At 36.4% G+C, this 26388-nt stretch overlaps 1 protein-coding gene across 1 annotated transcript in view; it reads left to right on the forward strand.

Annotated features, from left to right (window-relative positions):
• Positions 1-26388, forward strand: part of DDX10 (DEAD-box helicase 10) — a 151343-nt gene that overhangs the window by 75603 nt on the left and 49352 nt on the right. The window lies entirely within an intron of this gene.

The following is a 26388-nucleotide window of genomic DNA, read 5'->3' on the forward strand; positions in this document are numbered from 1 at the left end:
CCACATGTGAATCTGAATATCTTTGGATTGTTCATGTTCTAGTAGATATGAACATTTAAGTAATATTGAGGGAAGTAGTATTGATTTTATTGCTTCATTCAGAACTGTGTTCTCATACTGTTTACCTGTGCTTGTTTCATTTACCGTATTAATCAAATTTGTAGAGCCACCCATCTCACAAAATAGAACTCTGGGAGCTGTAGGTTTTGTAGATTTTATACCTAATTTTATGGCATACTGTATTTTGGGGGTGTGCTTGTGTCAAAACTTTGGAAAATGTGTTTCAGTCCTTGTATGAGCAGAAAATTATTTTGATAGTCATCCCAAAAAGTGCTGTTCAAAAACCAACTGGACTGTCTTGATTTTTTCCTTGAAAATGTTTTGCTTCTCATCCAAGAGGTTTCTTCAGTTCAAAATCATTTTGCTAAACTAGCAGTAAATCATTTGGCTAGTCATTAAATCACAAATGTCTTCTTGTTCAGACTTCTATTTGAGCTTGAATAAAGATGCTGCTGCTTTAAGCAGCTGTCTAATAAAAGTTAGTGTGATTTTTTTAAAGTAGCTGCAAGATGCTCTCAAAGTCTTGTGTAGGGAGTCTGGAGGATGAAACAGACTGAAATTGAACCTTAGCAAGATGGAATTACTGTTTGTTCACTTTGCTTCTCTCCGGCTCTGGTGTTGCCCCTCAACAGAATGGTCCTGATGTCGAGAGAGCAGGTCTGCAACCAAGAGGTATTCCTAGACCAAGCATGTCAAACTCGCGACGTCATGTGACGACGCACAACGTATCAGGCTGGTTTTGCCATTGTCGGCAATGGGGTGGGTGCGGCTTCCATGTGACGCATCCGGCCCACGGGCTGGCAGTTTGACACCCCTGTCTTAGACTAACAGTTGATGAGCAGGTGCAGACTGTGGCCATTAAGGTCTTTGTACAGCTCTGGCTGGTGATCAATAATTGTAGATCTTCTAGAGCAGGATGTGGCTATGGTGGCTCATGCCATTGCCATTGTGTGATTGTGATTCATTGAGGTCACCTGAAACATCCATAGATCTTCACCTTTTTGAATGTCACTTAATAGTCTACTGCGTAACTACTTTATTTTCTGAATTGGGAAATGCACACGTTATGAGCTGATAAAAGCTTTTTGAATGCTCATTCTAAAAAGTCAAAGCAGGGTTCACTTTTGGTTTATGACTGATATATGCCAGAAGGCCCAGCTGTGTATTAAAGTGTAACTTTAACAGCTGCCTTAAAATTGAGTTTGACAGTTGCTTTGCTAAAGGCTTGTTGATAACATAAGGCGTAAGCAAGCAGAAAAGGAATGGCTGCTTGAAAAGCTCAATGCATTTTTCTCTGAAGTCATTTCGAATAGATTGGTAGAAAAACAGAAAGGGAATACTGTTTTGCATCAGATGTTCTTGATCAAATTGAATAATATAACTTTATTACAGTTGTTATTAATGGTGCTTGTCATATATTTTAAAACATCTTAGAAATATCAGTGAAAATAATATTGGAAATCACTTCTTTAAATATTTATTTGCTTTATCTTTCTTTTCTTTCCTTGTGCTGTTTATTCCCCCCCCCTAGTTTGTATTTGCTTTTACTACTGTAATTATTAAAAAAGGAAATTCATATCCTTGGGGATATGAATTTAACATTCATTTCCCTTAAACTTTAGCCCTTTATTCTTACAATGTCTCTTTTTTTCTAAGTATCTTTTATGCTGGATTTTTTAAACTTTTATTCCTGCCTTTCAGCTGAAGGTTGCTCAATGCCCATTCAGACAGACCTCATACAAATTGAAGTGAAAAAATATGTATTACAAGATGATACGTTAAAATATTTTTGACATCCTTATGATAATGGACTGGTATAGTAGAATTATAATATCTAGTATGACATAATTAGCGTATATGAAGCATAGAATCATTGCCAGAGGTTAACTTCTGTCAAAAAGGGTTTTATCTGTAATATTCATGACCATAGTTATCATGAGTAATATTCTTTCTATGGTTAAAATACATGGTAAAAGATGACCTGTATCTTCTGACCAGTGCTCCTTATCAGCCCCATTTCATTACTTCTCCCAATTTCTGCTATAGAAGATCAGCCAGTGAAATATGAGAAGGAAGATTTCTTATGAGATGTTCCATAGTTGATAGAGAGTCTGCAAAGTGAAGACAATGGAGAGAGATACAAGGAAGCTTTAAAACTGGTACAGAAGACAGATTTGAAGAAGGAGCAGTGGAATGACTCATAAGTGGTAATTGAGGATTCAGGAGCTGACATAACAGAAGGCAGGACATAATGGAAGAAAACAATTGTTGGATAAGTGAAAATGTATCAGATGGAATATGGATCCAGTTCCCCTGCATAATAAATAAGGAGAATTCTTTTGAATTTACTCCTAGTGTCTTCCACAGATAAGATCATGAAAGTCTCTTGGCAAAAGTAGAAAAGTGATTGCCATTCTTATAGTAGTCTGTAGTGTTCTGGGATGCTTATGTCAGTTGGTTATCCATGATAGTCTATTTACTACTGTAGATTAATCCTGCTTACCTGCTAAGCTGCAATTTATTTATTTTTTGTAAATAATTATCCTAGTTACTTGGGGCATGCAAAGAAATGACAGTTAATCCTTGTTTAAAAATGGCCTCATATAGCAACTGTTCACAGTTACGATGGTGATGAAAAGTAACTTAGTGACCAATCTTGCATTTATGGCCTATGCTGGTCTGTAAAGTAACAGAAACAGAATTGACTGATGTAATTCCACAAAACATAATTGTGATTTCACTTAGTGACTACTTCGCTTAATGATCATGTTGTCAGTTCTGGTTGTAGTTGCTAAACAAGGACTACCTGAACCTGTATTTGATGGTGATCGTAAGGATTTTTAAATGTATTTATTTCAGCAATGTTCTTCAGAAACTATTACTGTGTACTTTTAATTAAAATGTCAGAGAAGTACTAGTCTATAAATGGAGAACTTAAAGGTATTAATGTTGGAGCTGTAAGTTCCAGCTGTGTCCTGACATACGTGTACAATGGAGTATCTTAAAATGTTCTCACATTATTGTATTAACATTACTATAATAAGTGAAAAGATTATTGCAGCTAGAGGGGAGAAAATTTTTCAAAGTGATGGTACATCTTAGTAATTTTGACTGTTGCCACTATGCGGTTTGTGAGGGATATGGCATTTTTTTTTTTAGGAAATCATGTATTTATTGCCTCACTTTCTTCTTTGCTTCATTTTTGCACTTTTGAAAATGCTCAGAGCAACTGTTAAGACAAACATGCTCTTTGTATTTGAAAGGTGATATAGCTGAATAGGTGTATTTGTTTTATATATTTTATTTGTTTCTTTCTTTGTTTGTTTTATTTATAGCTTGCTTTTCTACTCTACTCATGTTGGATTAATAATTAAAAGCCCAGTAAAACTAAAGTTAGGTAAATTTTCAGACTATAATATAATATGGGCAATGCAGAAGAAAGACGTTTTCCTGTACAGAAAATAAGTGGGCTGTTTTTGCAAAATTTTGTTCTTGGATCCAGTTCTAAGAAGAGACTCTTGCAGTAGGCTCAAAAAGTAAAAAACCCTGCCTTTTTTGGTACATGGAAAGAGGTATAAAGGGGAAGGGCTTCCTCTACACCATTTTGATTTTTTTTGACATCCTGTGGACAATACTGCTTGGACAATTTTTGGTGACAGAGGTGTTTCTGCAGATAATCAAGCTCTAAGATGTTTAGAGATTTAAAGGTTAATACCAAGCCTAATCTGGTATTAATTGCCAGTGATTAATAGCTAGGCCCTGTTCATTCTCTAAAGGGATCATATGATATATATCTATCAATGGTTAAGTGATACAAGAGTTGCCAATTTGCATTAGATAACATTTGGAGCCTTTTAAAACAGAGCTACATGTAGAATGCATGCAATAGTCAAGATGGGATTCAGTCCAAATTAAGTTCTTAATGAACTTAAGGTGAGTTTAAAAGTTAAAAAAAAATCCAGCATCTATTTTGTACCAGACATTCTATTGATGTAGCAGAGCTGAAAGGAATCTGTTTAATCAAATCTCAGTGGATACTATGTGGACTGAATTACCCGATGGAACTGACTTTTTCTGTTGAAACTGGTTGCTATTATTGTGAATATTTTAAAACATTAGAATTCTACAACCAATTAAAATTAATTCACTGTATACCTATCCAAGATTAGTTACTTTTAAATTTATTCTTCCAATTGATTTTGAAGAGTAAAATATCTGTCAGTCATAGTAAATAGCACTAAAATATTTCAAGAGAGATTTTTTTCCCAGAGAAAGATCCAGATGCTCTTTCTGAGTAGGTAAACAGATAAAATTTTCAAATGACATTCATTGTAAGCATGTAAAATAATTCAGAGTGATGAAAAAGGTTATATTGATGGCACCTGAAATGGTTGCATGTTATCCTTGAAACAGATTTTGGTATCCAGATGGCCCACTAAATGAAAATAATTCCTTGGTGAACTACGCTAGCAATGAGGGAAAGAATATTTCATGGAAAGGATAATTATGAGAATGAAATTAATAAAACTTTGGTAAAAAAAACTGTACAGGTTCTATTCCAACATAAGTGTGGATAACAGGAACTTGAAAAAATATGTTTTATAAATGTATAAACACCCATCTGCCATTTGTATACACATAGAATATACAAAGAATATTGCCCAAATCTTCCAAACAGAACCACCTGCCAAAAATTCTAGATGTACAAAACCTTTACTATGGGTTAATGAAATCTGGCATGTATTGTCAGGTTAAGCCCAAGGACAACAAAGAGCAATTCAGTCAGAATTCAGTTATTTATTTGCTTCTATACAATTGACAGAATCTTGCCAGACTAAACCTTTACTATTTTTACCTAATTGAATATACTCTAGGAGATTCTAGAGTAGTTGTAATAATAATAAAGTTGGAATGGACCTTGGAGGTCATCTAGTCCAACCCCCAGCTCAGGCAGGAAACCCTATACCATTTCAGACAAATGGTTGTCCAGTCTCTTCTTAAAAACTTACAGTGTTGGAGCATTCACCGTTTCTGGAGGCAGGTTGTTCCATTGGTTAATTGTTCTAACTGTCAGGAAGTTTCTCCTTAGTTCTAGGTTGCTTGTCTCTTTGATTAGTTTCCATCTGTTGCTTCTTGTCCTGCCTTCAGGTGCTTTGGAGAATAGCTTGATACCCTCTTCTTTGTGGCAGCCCCTGAGATATTGGAACACTGCTATCATGTCCCCCCTTGTCCTTCTTTTCAGTAAACTAGACATACCCAATTCCAGCAACCGTTTTTTATATGTTTTAGCCTCCAGTCCCCTAATCATCTTTGTTGCTCTTCTCTGTACTCATTCTAGAGTCTCAACATCTTTTTTACATCACGGTGACCAAAACTGGATGCAGTATTACCAAGGCATTGTAAAGTGGTATTAACACTTCACGTGATCTTGATTCTATCCCTCTGTTAATGCAGCCTAGCACTGTGTTGGCTTTTTTGGCAGCTGCAGCACACTGCTGGCTCATATTTAAATGATTGTCCACTAGGACTCTGAGATCCCTCCCACAGTTACTACTATTGAGCAAGGTACTCCCCATACTATACCTGTACATTTGGTTTTTCTTGCCTAAATGTAGAACTTTACTCTTTTCACCATTGAATTTCATTTTGTTAGTTAGTGCCCAATGTTCAAGTCTGTCCAGATCCTCCTGTATCTTAAGCCTGTCTTCTGGAGTGTTGGCTATTCCTCCCAGCTTGGTGTCGTCTGCAAATTTGATGAGTTCCCCATCTATCCCCTCGTCCAAATTGTTGATGAAGATGTTGAAGAGCACGGGGCCTAGAACAGAGCCCTGGGGCACCCCACTACACACTTCTCTCCATGTAGATGCAGTTCCATTGAGGACCACATGCTGAATACGGCTGGTCTGCCAGCTACAAATCCATCTGATGGTGATGCTGTCTAACTCACATTTTTCTATTTTATCAAGTAGTAGGTTGTGATCTACTTTATCAAATGCCTTACTGAAGTCCAAGTAAATTATATCCACAGCATTCCTCTAGTCCACTAATTTTGTCACTTGGTCAAAGAATGCAGTAAGATTTGTCTGGCATGATCTGTTTTTGACAAACCCATGTTGGCTCTTAGTAATGACTTTGTTTGCCTCTAGATGTTCGCTGATTTCATTGTTTGATTATCTTTTCCAGAACCTTCTCAGGTATTGAGGTCAGGATGATAGGTCTATAATTTCCTGGATCCATTTTTTTCCCCTTTTCTGAAGATGGGAACTACATCAGCTCTTTTCCAGCCCTCTGGTAGTTCCCCAGTGCTCCAGGATCTTTGAAAGATATAGTTCAGTGGTTCTGAGATCACATCTGCCAGTTCCTTGAGAACCTTGGGATGTAATCCATCTGGTCCTGGTGTTTTAAATGTCTAGGCTGGACAGGTGCTCACTTACCATTTTTTTGCCTATCTTGTGATTCTAATCTATTTTTATGGTACTGTTTTGATAGGTTGGACTGTTTTTTCCTTTGTGTAAAGACAAATGCAAAAAACTAGTTAAATGTTCTGCTTTCTCCGTGTTGCTTGTCACCTTCTTGTCACTTTCCCCCACTAATGGACCAATCATTTCCTTAACTTTTTTCTTTATTCTCTTCTTCTATCTTCTCTATCTCTCCTTTACCTCCTATCCAGAGGCATGGGGGCACACTGGTTAGAACGCAGTATTGCAGGCTAACTCATTGCTCACTGCCAGGAGGTGATTCTGACCAGCTTAAATAGACTCAGTCTTACATTCTTTCAAGGTCGTAAAATGAGGACTCAGATGGTTGGGGGCAATATGGTGACTCTAAACTGCTCAGAGAATGCTGTAAAGCACTAGTTCAACCTAGAACTACGAGAAACTTCCTGACAGTGAGAACAATTAACCAGTGGAACAGCCTGCCTCCAGAAGCAGTAAATGCTCCAACACTGGAAGTTTTTAAGAAGAGACTGGACAGCCATTTATCCGAAATGGTGTAAGGTTTCCTGCCTGAGCAGGAGGTTGGACTAGATGACTTCCAAGGTCCCTTCCAACTTTATTATTATTATTATTATTATTATTATTATTATTATTATTATTATTAATAATAATAATAATAATAATAATAATAATATTACTATGAAGCGGTATATAAATTTAAGTGCTATTGCTATAAGCTACTGAAAGTCATTATAGCATAGAGCAGCCTTGAAATTGAAATAATCTTTATTTGGGTAAAGTGGTCTGTGATGTTCAGAGTAATGTTAAAATTCAGTGTTAGCCTTTATGAAAATTTTAAGTTTAAAAACTTAAGCACAATTTGAGCATAGAAATGCTATTTAAAACAATGTTCAATTAATCCAGTGATTTAGAAAGCAAATTCTTAAATATAAGAGTGTATGCATTATCAGTTAATAAAACAGAAATGCTGAAAGTGACAAGGAGGAAGTGTGGTTATATGGAAGCTCTCATTGTTAACTCAGGTGTGTACAGTGGGATGACTTAACTTAGATCTTCCAGTAGTGACATTTCAAATGAAAATTTATGTAGCTGTAAGCTTCCCATTTAGGTTAAATCAATATTTCTCAACCTTGGCAACTTGAATATGTGTGGACTTTGCTTCCCAGAATTCCCCAATCAATATGAATTAGATCATTGCCCCGCCTTCCCAGACATTATTTGCTGCTGAGAGATTTTATTTATTTTCTGTGTATTCTGTGTATCTTGAGACAGTTGAATGAAAATTATTTCTTCAGTAGCACAATATAAATATATAAACCAAACTTGCAAACTGCTTCACGAATTTGGATAACAACTATTTTTAATATGGGATGTTTTTAACTTGGGAGGCTCATTTAGGCTTTAGTTAAGCTAAGAAGCTGAATTTGTATTAAGTAACAAATTGGAACGAACAAGAATTCAATTCAGAAGTGTTTCAAGTTTCTTTCATGCATACTCACATGCAGACATATTGTTAAGTAAACATAAAAGAGAAAATAGGCTTGGTTTATGTGGCCTCCATTTGCCACTGATTAAAATTTTCAGTAGATTCCCACAAATTACATCAAATAATTTTGTCCATGGTAATTGCTGCAATTTCTATGATAGAAATTAATGTAATACCATTTTATTATTTAAACCATATTGAATATTGCTGATGATATTCATATATTGGTTTTTAACAATGATTGTGTATTCTTTAAAACAATATAGTATATTCAGTTATTTAAAATCATTTTTATTTTCCTAAAAATGTATAATAAAAATATAACAGTCAAACAGCAATGCTGGATTATGATTATGGTAAAAAGGAACCATTTTAGGCCAAATTATTTCAAGAATCTAAATGTTGTACCCCAACACCTTTGAAATGTAAAGGGGAGGACAGAAAGAAAAAAAGGGTAATGAATTAAAAAGACACATTTTTGGTATATGGAAATTTAAAAATATGCCAATAAATTCCAAATGACTGCAAATAGAGGATTATTTAGCTTATCTTACATTTGCTATCATTGGTGCTGGCTGGGAGAACTTCAGCTTGTCAGTAGCAGATAAATGGGCCTGAACCTTGCTTTGATTCATTATCTCTGCTGCAGTAGTTCATCTCCTCAATTGCTACCAACAGAAAGAAAGACCAGGCTTTCATTTTCTGTTCCACATTGATTTTTATATTTCCTTTATGTTAGATGCCCTGAGCATAAAGAAAGAAAGACACAATATGAATGTGATACATTCATTGGACTAAACAGCTTTAAGGGACCTTTTTTTATCCATGATTTTTCTGGCAATAGGGCACACGATGGAGACAAAGAGTAGTTGCATCCCTCTTTATTTAGCGGTTTATTAGCTTCTATATTTAAATCCACTAATTTACATTAATGTAAAGGTTCACTTGAGCTGAACTAATCACTTTCTTGTTTTATGTCTGTGTCCTTTCCTCAGCAATATTATCGAAGTTGTTCACCCTTGTTTTCTTTCAGGGTTTTTTTCAATTTCCCTATCTGGTTTTTAATCCTTTAATATCTGGCTCTGCCAGTTAGCTTGGGGCTCCAGTGGGAGAGCATATCAGTGGTGGTGATTGATAGATTAATAACAGATCTCACCACTTTCCCCCTCAGGCTTCTCCCTTCTTCATCTTTAATTTGGCCGTAGTGTTTGGCTTTTTGTATTAACTTATTAATATCTTTTAGCTTATACAGGTTTTTTTTTATCTTACCACAGAGTTCCCCTGTGGGTGGCCAATAAATTTTACAAATAAATAAATAAAATAAAGAGATACCACAAAGGGATATCATTTTTGCCAGTCAGCGATGAATTGCAGTTTCATGCCTTCCACGATTTATCTAGTAGAAAAGTATATATGTGAACTTACTTAATTAAGAGGAGGTCATTCAGTGTGGAATATTGAAATATCTAGTGCCCTTATACAGCCTTTTCTTTTTCTGGAATGTTCCATTACCTCCTGTTCTTATTAGAGAGTATGTTCTTTCTTCACTAGCTGTTCACTAGCTTTTCTAAGACTTTTTTTTCTCCTCCTTCCCCTTCTCCTTCCCTTCCTCCAATTGTATTTATGCAATACTTTGCTGTCCTTTCAGTTCTCTTATACTTTCTCGTTGAGTGTGGATAATCTCATTTGATTACGTGGGAACAAGTATTCAGAGAACAAGTTGCTTTACAGGTAGTCCTTGACTTATGTAATGGAACCTAGCATTTACATCATATACCATGAGTATCACAAGTTGAGGCACCCCCATAATTGATCTAATTTTATGACAAATTTCAGTGGTAATAAATGTGGGTTTCTGGCAAAAATCATTATAAATCATGGTCACATGACTGAAGGATTCTGCAAATGGCCGTAAGTTCTGTTGCTGAATGCCCAAAATGCAAGCACTTAATTGCAAGGGGTGGGCTGGCCTTTATAATTTTGAATGGCCATTAAGTGATTGGGCATGAGTCGAGAACCATGTGTAATTTTTAGAATTTAAAAACAATATCTGAAGATTGTTGGGAACAGGTTTGTTTTGGTGAAAGTTTGCAACTCAAGAATTCATAAATAGAGGACTGTCTGTAATGGAATTCAACAACTCAAGCAGGGATGATACAATGCTTCTAAGAAGGGAAGTCAGATTCCTTCAAGTATTTGCAGAGTGACAGGATAAATAGGTTTCCAAGTTTTAAAAACTTCATTGTGATCTATATTATATATGCAACTCCTGTTCACAGAATTCAGTAGTGAATGGAGATAACTAATTATTAATATTCTATTTTATACTTTATGTTTTGGAACATTAATCTGTATGCCTCAAATATTTAGGAACAATAGTTTAAAAACTAGAATAGGTTAACTCATATAGTTTTCCAATGCTTAAGTTGTATTAAGTGTCTGCATTCCATGTCCTCAGATTTTGAGAAGCTTTGCACATAATAAATCTTTATCAAATAATTGAATTTATAATTCTGTTGGTTTAAGAGAGTCATGAGCATAATTATTTTATTTGTGTGCCTCAAGAGACACTTCAGTTATGTCTGAGTGAATATAAATCGTCTCAATATTCTTCATAGCTATATTGACTAAGTGCTTTGTTTTCAGAAACAATATTATATGACAGCTTGCTTTGTTGTTTTTTTTCCTTTCCTTTTATTTGTTTTGTTTAGAGAGGTAAATAAAAGTTGCTTAATTCACTTAAGTCAATATATTAAGTAGTTATCTTTAAAGAGGGATATTCAGATAATTTAAAGTGCTGATTGCTTTGTTTTGACAGCTTTACCCATTTACAGATTAGGTTGCTGAGAAAATAGAACTGGATCTGGGTTGTGGGTATTCAAATAATTTTTGGAACTCAGTTGTTGCCAAAATAGATATTCCTGAAGAACTGTATTTATCAATTCTTAAACTCTTTCCTCCATACTTAAATATTTTGTCCTTATTTAAGCATGCAGAGGACACTGCCTCTCTTCTGTGTAGAAGATAGATAGGCAAGTGGGCAGTAAAAATTAATGAAATTTGTGATTGCCTTCTCCTGCAGTCACTTTCTATGTCAGCAGCTGAAAATGTAAACTGTCCTAAGGATGCAGTTGTACATTTTGTATTTGTGAATATAAGCCTAGTATGGTGCTAGAAGTAAAGTCTTCATCCTGGTTCATCCAAGCCGGGAATAAATAAGCAAACATGGCGACTGCTTTGGGAAGAAGGTTAGAGTTTATTGCAGAAAGATGGTTCTTCAGGAAAGAGCAGAGGAGAGAAGGAAAGAGAGAAAGAGCACTTGGGCAGTTAGGTTTTTTATATCCTCTCTAGCCTTGTTTGGAATAGTTTCTTGTTCCTGTGGCATGAACCTTGAGGTTGTTTCTGAGTGTTTGTCTAGGCCTTGATATCTGTGGTTTAATCCTATTATCATATCCTGCTTCCCAGGTGATGGGGCTAATGACTCCTAGAGTTTGGGTGGGGTATGCAGATCTTTCCTTTGTCTTCTTGATTGCTCTGGCTCCAACTTTCTGATGGTTTTACATCTGCATTTGTATGGGGCTAAAGTCTTGCTTGGGGCAGAGAGACAGATTTGAGGCCAGGTTTGGTTTTAAAAAGTCCTTTTGAGGAAAAATATATTTTTCTGCCCTTTTTAATATTTCTTTCTCTGGGCTAGCTTCCTTCAATGGACATTTATAAAAGAGTACTAGTTACCATACCACCAAGTTGAGGGAATCCTATCATGAAAGAGTTAATTTCTTCTGCAAGGGCTACCCTCTCACTCCCAAATTCTTGTCTCTACTTTCTTGAGAAGAGTAGTGATCCTTTGATAGCTTTGGCCTCTGAAAAACACAACTCTTTCATGTCTTAATCTCCCAAGAATATTGTTCAAAATATTATTCTTTTGATCATTGGGTCATTGGGTCAGTGAGCAGTCTTACTCTGGATTAAGTTACTGATCAACAATTGACAACTTTATCACATTAATCGGTTACATCTATGACGGGCAAAAACCTTTTGGTCATGAGATTTTTAACACTAGTGCAGTGCAAAAAAGGAACAAAAGCTGAAAGATAAAATGTTCCAGTGTTCTCTGGAATGTTCTTTCCCCAGAATGGTGAGTTTTCCACATCTCTAGTTTACAGAGTAGGGTTTTTTAAATGTAGTATAAAGGCATGGATGATTGTATAGAGGAACTGGAGGTGGTAATAATTGAAAAATTAAATTAATAATTTTAGCAAGGCAGTTGTAAAGTATCTGAAAGTCCCAATCTCTCAAATTTTGGCTGCCTTATGTCTCTGAACTCCAGCTTCAGTTTGGCCTATGTATATTTTTAGAAGAAGTTTTGGGGATATAAATTACTAAACTTCTTTAGATGTTTGAGTTTGCTGGCAAATTTTTATATTTACACTCACTGAAGAAAGAAATTCCAGGAAGCAATTTAGCATATAAAATAGCTCTTTTTTGCCCATTTTTAAAAATAGAAGCTTCATTTGGATGTCAGACTACTTAATAGATAATCCATTCTATTAGACATTTTTGGCTGGGGAACGAACACTTTAGCCTCCATTAATTGAGTTGAGATCAATTAAAGCAAATGGAAGGATTTCAGATAAATGATCTATTTAGGCAGAGCATAACAATTGCTTTCTTTAGAAGATCATAGTAAAAAGCTGGAAAATATACCCTAAAACTGAACATTAAGACAGCTCAATGATATTTTTAACAATCTGTTAAATTAAAATGATCATCATAAAAAGATAATTGCAGTTTAGCCAGTGAAATCCTTGGTGGCTTCTCTTTCCAAATAAATCTTGCCAACCCTCCCGAGTAAATTAGATAGGAAATTTGACTAATTCTACTTTATTGTAGACTGCAAAACCGAAGCTTGCAAGTCTGATGTACAAATCTCTACAGCCACTTTTAGCCAACCAGTCCTTCCTAAGTTTCTTTCTCTGACTTTTAAGCTGTTAAGACCTCTTATCTGTTGGAAATCAGCACCCATCCACCCTCCTAGAGAAGGAAATATTTTATATTTCCCCAAAGGAATAATGGAAAAAAATCTTGGGCAGAACACCCGCCCCTAGTCTCCTTCTCCCAAGCAGGCCAACTTTTTAAAATGCAGATTTGGGACCACCTATTCATAAGCAAAATGCCTTCAGCCACAGCCCCAGAGAAGCAGGACATGACCTTTATCACATAATAGGATTAACCTACCACCAATAGAATATCAAAGGGGCACAGTCAAGCTCAGGTCAATATTCCTATATTGCACAGGAACAGGAACCTCAAATACAAAACCCCAAATAATGTATAAATAATGTATAAAACCCCACCTATCCCAACCCCACTTGGTCAGCTGTCCCAGAACCACATGCGGTTGGTTCTGTTCTTTAATAAATAAAGCCTTCCTTCCAAACAGTCTCCATTTTATTTATTCCCGGGTTGGATTGGACTTAATGATTTTTCTTTTAACATATCTAATCAGTCATCTCTTCCCCTCATCCATCAAGGGCATTCTCACAGACCTTTACAATTTTCTCAATAATTTGTTTATCTGAGGAAAACATCTACTTGGAATTAACACGGTATTATCTCTTTTAACATCAATCTTGCCCCACCAAATTTAACAAAATTTTAACGTATCTATTATCCAGCATGATCTTTTAAAATTTTTAGCATGTTGATTTCCATATACGTAAGAATATGTAGTCCTAAATTTGTAATAAATTCTGTGAAATCTTTGTTTATTACACCTATATAACACCAAGCTTTTTTTGGATTTCTGTATCTATTTTTACAAAAGACAGGGCAAAACAGGACCGCTCTAATACAAAGTAAGTTATTGATCCAAAATTCCTGACTCAGCATTATAAGAAGTGGATACTGCTGAGGATTTTTGAAAAACCTTGTTCCTCCTTTCTTAGTTCAAGCAGTTTACAAAGATAAATTAAGATAGGAGATTCATGGTTTAGAACAGGGGTATCAAACTGCCGCAGGCCGGATGCATCATCCTGAAGCTGCGCCCACCCCATTGCCGGCAATGGCAAAACCGTCCCGATACATTGTGCGACGTTATGTGATGTCACGAGTTTGGCATGTCTGGTTGGAAAGCACAATATCTTAGTGCTTTGTCTAAGACTAAGCTGTGGACATTAACAAGCTGAAATTAGCCAGCAATCGGAGTCAAGTACTAGAAAGGCTAACATAGTTCTGAGTTACATTAGAAGAACATAGTAGAAATGATACATGACATCCTTATTTCCCTCTACTCTGCACTGATGAGATTACACTTCGAATATTGTGAAATATAGGGACTGTATTTCAGAAGAATATTAACAGACTGGAAGATGTTTAGAGGAATACAGTATGATAATATTTGATACAGGAACTTTGAGGACAGGCTGAAGGAACTTGGCATATTGAGTTTGGAGAAAAGAGACTGAGGGGAAACATGGTATCTGTGTTCAGGTACATAAAAAGGGCACTATATGGTCAGGATTTATTTTTTATTGCCTTAGAAATTAGGACCAGAAATGATGGTTGTACTTTACAATTGCTTAGATTTTGGACATCATTTTGAGGAAAAATTTAAACAACAGTACGGGTAGTCCTCAACTTATGACAGGTTGCTTAGGGACCATTCAGAGCTACAATGTAGTCTGAAAAGGGGACTTAAGACTGGATTCAAAGTTCTAACATCTGAGCCCTCTTGTGGTCAAGTGACTGTAGTTTGGGTGCTTTCAACCAGGCCACATTTATGGCCATTTGCAGAGGCCCATGGGCACACAATATTTGATATTTTTGCCAAAAATTGGCATTTACTTCTGGTTTCTAGCAAAAATTGCCCCATAGTGAACTATAGGTTTGCTTAATGATGGACACAAAGTGTCATGACATAAGACAGAAATTGTGGGCTCAATTATTTGACTATATGATAGTCGCAAGTCAAGGACTATCTGTAGTATAGTTTATAGTTAGTTGAATTTGTGGTTGGTTCTTCATTGCTGGAGGTTTCTAAGGAGAGGCTGATTACTATTTCTCAAGGCTGGTTTAATTGGATTTTCTACACATTGCAGAGAGTGGAATTAGATGGTTCTTGGATCCCTGAAACTTCACAATGCCATGATTTGATGATCAATGAAGGCATAAAAACATGTTGAAAAAATGGACTCCAAAGAATTAGTATCTCCTAGTATTCTTTTTAGATTGGTTTGGTGACATCACACTAGAAATCTGGAAACCAAGTCCTAGTCCAGTGATGGCGAACCTTTTAGAGACTGAGTGCCCAAATTGCAACCCCAAACCCACTTATGCATCGTCGAGTGCTGGGTGGGTGTGGCCCATTGGGTGGGCGTGGCTGCAGTGGTAATGACAGACTGGATGGGACTAAAAAGTTCAATCAATTCCAACTTTGCAAGATCTTTTTTTTTCTGCGAGGAGTTGAAATTGAGTGATTGATTGAACCTTTCTTTTTTTTTACACATGGTGGCAGAGACCTAAAGCGAAGAGGTTTTATAAAACCCAGTTGAAGGCCTAGAACTGGGGCGACGGTGCACGTGCCCACAGAGAGGACTCTGAGTGCCGCCTCTAGCACCCGTGCTATAGGTTCGCCACCACTGTCCTAGTCCCACTTTAGGCATAAAGCCAGATAGGCAACCTTGGGCCAGTTACTTTTTCTCAGCCCTAGGAAGGAGGCATTGGCAGACCACTTTTGAAAACTTTTGTCAAGTAAACTGCAGGGACCTGTCCAGGCAAACTTCAAGAATCAGAGAGGATTGATCAGAAGAGAATGGATGGGTGGGAAGTATCCTTTTAACTGTGAAAATCTTTGCAGGTTTTTGATTCTCCATTTCTAAGTTAAGGCCAGCAAAGCTCAGGGTTCTTCCAATTTCCCAAGCTGTCTTGCTGTGGTTGTTAAGTGAATCATGCAGTTATCTAATGAAGCTTTGTTTTCGGAAGCCCCCTGGGAGGGTAGGAAATATTGATCATGTTACATTTGGACACGGCATCATAAATGTTTAATAATGGCCCAAATTGTGGAAACCTTTTGGGAAAAGTGTATGGTAGAAATGCCACCTTTGGTTAAGTTTCCACCAATTTTTCTTCTAATTTCTTTATAACTGTAGCCTTGTTCACTTAATAATACTATTTTACATCGCTTTCTGGGCAACCAGTCAACTCTTTACACCATTATTTTAATTTTATTACATTTTACAAGCTCTCTAAATGAAAGAACACAAAAAAACCCCAACCAACTTGATAGCCATCACATAACACACTGACAAATGTTCTCCTCTCAGCTTCAATACATGACATCAATAACTGAATCCTACTATGATCTGATCGGCTCATTGCCAAAACAAGATGACACCTGATTGGCTCTCTAAACACTCATGCTCATTGGCTACAATCAGATGAAGGAAAACTACCTGATATCAACCTAAGCAAGTTGTGCTTCCTTTTTCTGGTTATTTGGCTATAACTTTTCATAGAATACAGTACAGATAATTGAACAAACTTTGTTGCATTACATTCTTGATTAAATTATCTTTCAATTGATATATAATTTTATGATACTACTCCAAAAAATGGTGTTATTAGCCATCAAACCTCAAAAATACACTTTTCCAAAAAGGTTTCCACAATTTTGGCCACTACTGTATGTCAAGTGCCGGAATTTTGATCACATGACCGCAGGGGCACTTCCACACACCCCATCTGCCTCTCTCTTTCCACCTATGCCCTTTTGGCTCTTTGCTACCTTGCATTCTGCTACCCTGTTGATTTTCACCACTATTCTGCTCCCGCTGCTAAAGAGACATGCCCTGCCTGGCTCCTGGGGCTGGCTTTGCATGCTGAAAAAAGAAATGAAAATATACAAAGCAGCGGTGTGCCAAAATGCCCCTTTGCCCTGTGCTCCTGGGTCATATGGGGCTGGCTGTGCTCTGCAAAAAAAAAAAAAAGGAAACAAAGCCAAAAACAGCCTTCCCTCCCATCTTTTTTTTTCCACAGCATAAAGCCAGTTCCACCCCCCCATCCAGAAGCTCTTTGCAAAATTAGAATGCTAATTTCAGGCTTTCCTATTCTAATTGATTTGATCTTATGCATGCCAATACTGCCTTATAGAGATAGATTATTTATCACTTCGTGTTAATGGACTGTTCCTTCTTCATGGATATTTCTATAGGTTATCTGGATAGATTATGCTAAATGCTAAAAGATATTGATTTTGTAAAGAGCAAACAGGAAGAGCAATTATTTACACCCAATAATTTATGTTCTGAGGATGGTTACAAACAGAGTTATGAATCTGGACTCAGAAAAAATATGAACATAATATGCTTTGTACTTCTTTGTACATTAAAAAGACAGCATCATAAAATTGTGAATTTACTCATAGTTAAATAGTGTGTACAAAGTTTCTATCTATTCCAATACCCCCATGTATCATCTCTGACGCAGATGGCACCTCTTGTGTACCCCCTTACTCTATTGTGCATCTTCCCCAACCTTCATGGTGCTTCTTGCACACACTCACACAATCTCTGTGTGACCTACACAGCACCTCTCACACTTTCTCACATTCTCTCCCCAATTGTCTACTGCCTGCAATCCTGGACTTGCAACCTTCCTCCCCACTGACTTTGGTTGTGGGAAGCTGATAGAAATTTGCCTTGCCTAAGAACCATGGGATTCAGTTAATGACTGCAACTGAGATCTCAGGGATTGCCACCTCTACATGAAGTAGCATTTTATTACTGCATCACTTAAGAACGGAAATTCCCGTCCCAGTTGCTATTGTAAGTTGAGGACTGCCTGTATATTCAAAGGAAATGCTAAGTTAGTCCCCTAGCCTCCTGTAATCTTCATTCACCGTGCCTCAAATAGCCTAGTACTCATTATAGCCTAGCTAGAGATGGATAAATCCTCTGGATTGAATTTGCTTGATGCATTTTTTTTTCTGAAAAAAAAAAAAATCTAGGTTGTGTTGTATTTGGGGATCACATATTAAACATTCCCACTATAATTGGTTTTATAAGCTGCTGAAGTAGAAATGAAATCAATCAATATATTATGAAAATGTGTGTTAAGTACAACATGTTTCATATATATATTTAATTGCTGAAATTTTAATTACACAATTTTTCTTATATTTTGCCATAAGTAGATGAATATTTGGACACATGATGGATTTAATGTAAGGCAGATGATAAACTGTTTGGGCATAAATGTGCTATTACCATTTCACATATTTGTATGTTTCAAAATATACAGTATTCATATTCTCTCTCTCCCTCCCCCCTCTCTCATTTTTTCCTAAATTTCTTAAATATTCTAAGTATTGCTTCAATGTATTTTTTAGGTCTCATTTAGTGCAGTTAACGACTCCCATGAAATGGTTGCATTATTTGAATTCACACTTGTCAAAGTGATATTGCTAGGGAAAATAGGGCAATTGGTTCTAGCGCGATGGAAATAGACAATGAAAAAAAATTAAATATCAATTTTATATGTTTATTAAAATGTTACAATAAAGGATAAAAAGAATATATTTATAATTAAATTTAAAATTAACAAAATCTCACAATAAGTATAGAAAGCAAAAATGAAAACAAAAATTCTACTGCAGATTCAGGTATTCTGGCAACTCCTATTTAGTGTTTCCTTGAGCACATTAATGTTGGTCAAATACATCAAATGTTTGCTCTACTGCAGTAATGAGCCTCTTCTTTTTTTCTGTTTTCTTCTGGTGGAATCTTCCTTTTTTCTCCCATTTTGTACCCATGAAAGTTCACATCTAAAACCCCAACTGCAACATGCATGCACTAGCCTGAAATGTACACACATTAGCCTTACATTAACTGAACTTTTAGTTGCATTAAACACAACTGATATTAAACACTGATATCAATTTACAATTCACACTAAATTGCATTATTGAATCTTGCATTAATCATGACCTATCCATAGTGTTTCTGATTTAAACTCCCAACTGTAGGTATTTGCTGCAGACTTAAGATTTTGTCAAATAAATGCATGCAGTGACATCATGACATCAGAGTTTTCATCATGATGCCATAAGGCATGGTTTGTACTGTTAGAAGTAAAGTCTTCATCCTGGTTCATCCAAGCCGGGAATAAATAAGCAAACATGGCGACTGCTTTGGGAAGAAGGTTACAGTTTATTGCAGAAAGATGGTTCTTCAGAAAAGTGCAGAGGAGAGAGAAGAGCGAGCGAAGGAGAAGGGGGATTGAGCACATGGGCAGTAGGTTTTATACCCCCCCTAGCCTTTTGTTTGGAATAGTTTCCGTTCCTGTGGCATGAACCTTGAGGCTGTTTCTGAGTGTTTGTCTAGGCCTTGATATCTGTGGTTTAATTCTATTATCATATCCTGCTTCCCAGGTGATGGGGCTGACTCCTAGAGTTTGGGTGGGGTATGCAGATCTTCTCTTTTGTCTTCTTGATTGCTCTGGCTCCAACTTTCTGATGGTTTTACATTTGCATTTGTATGGGCCTAGCTCTTGCTTGGGGCAGAGAGATAGATTTGGGGCCAGGTTTGGTTTTAAAAAGTCCCTTTGAGGAAAAATATATTTTTCTGCCCTTTTTAATATTTCTTCTCTGGGCTAACTTTCATCAGTACCTTCCCCCAACACAAGTGTTGAGCTTTCAGTCACCTTTTTATTATGTTGCAGAAGAACATTGCAAATAATTCTATCATTAATTTTTTCCTTCGTGAGACAGACATTTGGTTAATCTTATATACTCCAAAATTAATTCATCCATTTTAAGTTGATCAGAATTTTTATGAATAATTTGGGGGTAATAATGTTCAAATTTCATTTTGTTTTATTTATACTATAGGAGTTTCTAATTTTTAATTACTCAACCATGGTAATTATAAAACCTCCCCCATCCTTTTATTCTGATGGACTAGCACTGTTATATAAATTGAGGTTTAAATTTGCATGAAGCAAAATTAGTGGTAACACCTGGTAGTAGATTTCATGTGGAAAACCTGTGAATTCAATATTAAAACAAATCCCTGTACTAAGTATTGTCTTGCGTTCACTATCCCATTGCTGCTGCTTTGCTACTGGGACTCTAATAAAATAAGCAGAATATATCCCATAAACTTACAGTCTGTGATACCTGTATAACATTATTTAAAATTCTTACTAAGTGGTAATTTTATATCAGGCTGTAAAAAAAGACAAAGCCATTATACCAGGAAGCTGTCTGGCAATCAGCAGTTGCAAGGGGGAAAAAAGACCTCTGTTTCACTTTTTGATTAAATGTGTCTTCCATTTTTCCTTCAAGAATTTAAGGCAGCATTCTGCCTCTTCTAGTTTTATCCCCACAACAGCCTTGCACAATAAACTGAATGGGGAAAGGGAGACCAAAGGTCACCTGGTAGCATTTCATGGTAAGCTGGGACACACACACTATCTAAGTGACTCTGGATGGTTTATGGGTAAAAAAACATAGAATCTGTATAAAAATAAAGTTAAAAGTTAAAAAGACAGAATGCATAAAAAATAAAGTTAAAAGTTAAAAAGACAGAGCACTTGAAGCCACCAACTATCCCACCACATTTTGTACCACTCTTGAATTCCCACATCAGTTGGCAGAATCAGGTCTTAACACTTTTCTGGAAAGACAGTAGAGTGATGGACTACCTCAAATCAGTGGACAAGATATTCCATAGTGTGAGAGCAACGGCAGAGAAGACACACACAAACACTTCCAAATAATTTCATAAAGTTGACTGAGTAAAGTATAAGTTGGTAAAGATCATTCATGAAGGACAAATCATAATCATAGATTTAAACTGGCTTCATTCTTCCCCTAGAGAAATTGTGTTTTCTCCAAATATTTGTAGTCTTTCAAAAAAAAAAAAAAGTACAATGATGGTATTTCTCTGAATTAATTAACTTTTTTCAAGGAGAGCTTTAATACATATGTCACATATACCAAGTCAAAAACATTATCACATCTGCATGCTCAAGATAGCTTTATTTCTCAGATATACCACTGTGTTTTAGTCTACATAAATAAATAAATTTTAATATCCTCTACTTTTTATAGTTCACACATTTTATTTATTGCATCCATCCAGGGCTCACTAAACTATAAAATCTGAGCCAGAATTTATGGAAAAGGAAATTCTGCCAATATTTTCTTCTTAATTGTATCAGAGGACAAAAGTGGTGAAGGCAGTGAACGTCTTTGCTCAGGCTTGGTACGATTCTGGTTTTCATGTGAATCTGCTCAAGAATAGCTTAAAGCACAATCGCAGCTGCATTGCAGAAGACAATGGGGAGACAAGCTTGTTCATGGAATTTTGGATGTTAAAGGAAGCCAAATAAATGCAATTAGAGAAAATAAGTTTAGATAGTTATGCACGCATGCGAAGAGTATCAAATATCTATATGTCCTGTTAAAATGTCAGGTTTATGAGATGTAAAAAAAATCAGACCCAGATAAATCACTTCAGAATTTTGTACATAGAAGCTGTACAATTCAGTTGAAAAAGAAACTGAAATCTTTTAGGAGGAAAAATAACAATAGAAAACATACATTAATTCATAGTCTAAGACTGGTTGGAGATATAGTCTTGCCAATAAATAGCAAAGATGGAGCAGAGGACATGCATATGAAATTTCTCTAGTTGTTTCATGTGCTTTTGGTACAAAGTCTGATTCACATCTATATAGGAGGGAAGGGGTAACCATAATTCTGTAGACTTTTAGCTCTGTGTAGTTATGGATATTGTGTTGATTGGGCACTCAGTACCTATTTTGTATGCTGAACCTAGAGACAATTTCTTTGTCTAAAGACCCATTGTTCAGATAATACTTCTCAAATATTTGAACTCAGACATTTGTCAGCTAGGTGTCAACTTGGTTCTACAGGCTTGGTATTTGGCACGTGCTTGTAAAGTACTTCAGTCTGGTTCAGGGTGATATTCAGGCTAAACAGCATAGCAGCATCTGAACATTTATTCAGCATTAACTCCAGATTGCTGTCTTTGTATGCCATGAGTGTAAAGTCAGCAAAGAGGTTTCTTGAATGACTGTATGGAGGTACTTCATCTGTGTATTCAAGCAGAAAAGTCAAAGGGAGAACTATCTATTCAGTACCTGAAGTACATTCTTCCTTCTGACCCTGCACAACATATGACAATGCAAGTGAAGAACAGAGTAAATAGGAATAGGAACACAACCCTGTTTTTGCCCCTTTGGAAATAGCATATGCAGCTGATGTATTACCATTATAAAGAATCTCTCTTGTCATTTTTTTCCACTTGTCATTTTTTTCCAAAGCCAAGTGTTTCAAGAGAGCTCATAAGGCATCACTGGTCAGTAGTCTGCAGATAAGAGATTATGATTGGGTTTCCTTCTCCACTTTGACCTAATCAGATGGGCTATGAATTATATAAGTTGCAGTACTTCCAGCCCCCAACCCCTGTATTTGCCTCTGTGTATGTAGGAGAAGGACTTGCAGAACCTGAGGTGGAATTAAAAGAGGAATCAGCTTAGAATCCCTGCATAGCCAGAACTGAACTAAATCCAATCTCCCCTGAATTCCATTGACTCTTACTAACTCCTAGCAGGTGCTAACTGTTAGTTGAGAAAGATTCTTGTGCAAAATCATGATTAGCAATACATCATTTTAATTGGGCCTTCACTGTGGACCTGATCATGCCTGACAATGTCCAATATATCTGGAGAATACCAGGTTAGGGAAGTAACATTACATCTGCTGATGCCTTGTGTTTTATCATAGAGCTTAATTGTATGTATATAAAATGAGTTCTCAAAATTGAATGATATAACCACCTTTTTTTAAAAAAATCTATTTTATATTAATAGTAGTTATAATAATTCAATTTTTGTTTACTTTTTTGCTCATATTAGTGTCCTGCTCTTATGATTTAAAAATAATAATTTTAACTATTAAATTGTTGAGTATTATTTGAGTAGGAGGAATAAAAATAATTATCAACACCATAATGCTTTTAGTAAATTACTAAAGTTCATATCTGGAGGTACATTTTTTAAAAAAGATAATGAGCAAATTAAACTTTTACAATTATATTTTATATCTTTCTCTTTTCTCTTTCCTTTAAGACTTAATTTAATTTAATTTAATTCCACTTTTTTTAGAAGGCAGTAAATACATTTCAAAAAAAATGTATCTTTTCACTTATTAGAACTAGAGTTCCAGAAGCTGAGACAATTCTCTTTAATATTACCTCTAACTGAACTCTATTTAGAATTAGTTGAAGGATTTAGCATCTTGTTTGGGTTTTCTTGGTCTGTTTCTGAAATGTCTAGACCAGTGGTTCTCAACCTGTGGGTCGGGACCCCATTTGGGGTCGAACGACCATTTCACGGGGGTCGCCAAACAACGCAGTCCGCCATTTTTTTCCCCTTTTCCTTAGCTGTGCTACTCCCTTTTATTCTATGGCTTTTGAAAGCCAATAGAATAGACTCTCTTGAATAGAGTCTAATTCTATTGGCTTTCAAAAGCCAATAGGAATTGTCCAGGCTGTCTCTGCTCTGCTGAGCCCACCAAAAGTCCCATTCTGCAAACGGTGCTGCACCAGTTGAGTAGTCCTCGACTTACGACCGGTTGGGGGTCGCGGCATTAAAAAGGTTGAGAACCACTGGTCTAAACTAACTTTATATCTTCTCTTTATATCCTGTAACATGTTTATCTTATTTCCTCAGGTGTACAAATAATTCTAAGATTTGTGAAGGGACTTTTGTGCCAATAAATAGAGCTGGTAATTTTTTTAGTCTAATAGAAATAAAGTATTGTACTTGTCTCTTTTTAATATTACATCGATTATAGTATGTATTTTGAGATTCTTTAAACAGCACTCTGCCTCTTTCAAGTGACTTAATTTTAAACAATTTGTTTTTTATAGCTTGCTTCCCATCAGTCTAAGAATCTCATTAATTTACATTTCTGAGTTGTATCCACCTGTTGATGGAATGTCTGCAATTGACTTTTCCTCTTCATCACCCCCTCCAAATTTGGGGATACAGAGAATGGTGCAGAGCAGAGGAATCTACTGGGGGTGGGATGAAAAAGTAAAGATGACAGCAGTGGCTGTGCAATAGAAGCCCTTTCATTACATATGTTAAGATTTCAGGGATTTCATTATGCAGTTGTGATTACTATCACAAGTTCTTTGATAACACAGACACACAAACACACCTATGATATTGGACTCAGGTCTTTATATCTCTTGCTTTCCTTCCTTTTTAAAATTTTAATATTTCTAAGGAAACTTAAGTCTCTTTTCCAAATTGCAGAATAGTTGTCAAAAATCCATTGTTAATGATGTGACCTGGTATAAAGAAAATCGGGTTCAGGATTCTCTCTCTATAACCCCCCCCCCACTTGCCTGCAGCTGCTTTTATTCCCAGTGTTAAAAACAGTTATTGAAACTGGCAGGTTAAAAATTGGATTCCGGAGGGCAAGATAAATTGATTATGTCATTTTCATTAAAGTCCACAAAGAAATGTATTTTTATGCCTTCATCTCTCTCCTCGTATTTTCTTTCCTTTTTTTAATGCAAATCATTTTGCAGAGCATGCAACCAATATCCATTTCTCACTTCTGCGATGGATGCAGTGACGTGGGAAATAAGAAATATTATTCTCTGCTTGTTTGATTGAATTGTCCTTGGCTTGTGGGAATGAAAGATACTGTTCTTTCCAGTGATTTCAACAAAAGCATTTTGTATGGTTATTTTATTTTATTTTTTGCATCTTTTGAGGTTGCTCTTGCTTCTTCTCGCCTTCTTACCTTCTCATATTTTACATGGACATATGGGTAGTCCTTGACTTATGATCTCAACTGAGCCCAACATTTCTGTTGCTGAGTGAAACATTTAAGTGAGTCTTGCCCCATTTTATGACCTTTCTTGCCAGAGTTGTTAAGTGAATCACAGCAGTTGTTAAGTTAGTAACATGGTTGTTAAGTGAATCTGGTTCCCCATTGACTTTGCTTGTCAGACGGTCCCAAAAGGGGATCACATGACCCCCAGAAGACTGCATTTGTCATAAATATGAGTCCGTTGCCAAAATTGTCAATTGCAATTTTGATCACGTGACTATAGGGATGCTGCAACAATCATAAATGTGAAAAACAGTCATGTCGCTGTTTTCAGTGCCGTTGTAATTTTGAATAGTCACTAAATGAACTGTTGTAAGTCGAGGACTACTGTTATAAGATTTAACTATTTATGCCTTATCTTTAATATAGTGGTTGTTCCAACCTATAACAACAAAAAAATGAGGAAAATATTTTTTTGCCACTTAGATTACCTTCTGATCTTTCCATTCCTGCTGTAAAGTGGTGGAGATATCATTGATAAAAAAGTAGCTGTAAGTAACATCTGTGGCATCCTTCATGTGATGTACAGTTTATGATGTCTGAAGATCAGAAGCTGCTCCCTCAGAGTCAGATCATCAGCAATCTAACAACCATTTTTGATTCCAACTAATGTTTGGGACAGTTTATTTTGGATAAATTCTCATGCATAGCACGGAGAAAGTGGATGAGGAGAGTGCCTTTTCCTCCTTCTCAAGACATTAGGACCAGGGGCCATCCAGTAAGGCTGGTTGGAAAAAGATTTAAAAAAGAAATCAGTTCTTCACACAGTACATAATTAACCAGTGGAATTAGTCAATCTCCATGTCAGAGAGATGGCCCAAAACCTTGGGAGGTTTTAAAAGGTGGTTTACAGAGGAGAGGTCTATTCTGCCCTAAACAGAGTCTAGTTTTCACAAGGGGTTTCTTGCCCAACCAGTTTCAAATCACCACATAGCATCTTAATGGGGTTTGTGTCTGGGCTTTGGATTCTGGTCATTCCAGAACACTCAACTTTTCCTTCCTTCCTTCCTTCCTTCCTTCCTTCCTTCCTTCCTTCCTTCCTTCCTTCCTTCCTTCCTTCCTTCCTTCCTTCCTTCCTTCCTTCCTTTCCATTCCTTGGAGCAGGGCTTTTCAACCTTTTCACCCATTGTACCACTTTTAGGATATGGCAACATCTGAGTACCACCAGTCGCCTAGCAAGGTGTCAAAAACTTGATCACAAAAAAAGGGAAAAAGTGATGAAGTACAGGTAGTCCTCGACTTACAACACTTCACTTAGTGACTGTTCGAAGTTACAATGGCACTGAAAAAAGTGCCCCCAAGCCATAGCCGAGCAAGACACCTGCCTGTCCACCCGGTGGCGCTCTTTCTCCTGTCCGAGGTTTTCATTGTTCTGAGCATTTCTGTTGAGGATTGGCAGCGATGGTGGGGTGGGGGGTGTTTGGTTTTTATCCCCCCCCCCGTCTGCTGGA

This window comes from Crotalus tigris, unplaced genomic scaffold (genome assembly GCF_016545835.1).
Source record: "Crotalus tigris isolate CLP2741 ecotype Arizona unplaced genomic scaffold, ASM1654583v1 scf7180000017710.2780689, whole genome shotgun sequence".
Taxonomy (NCBI): Eukaryota; Metazoa; Chordata; class Lepidosauria; order Squamata; family Viperidae; genus Crotalus; species Crotalus tigris.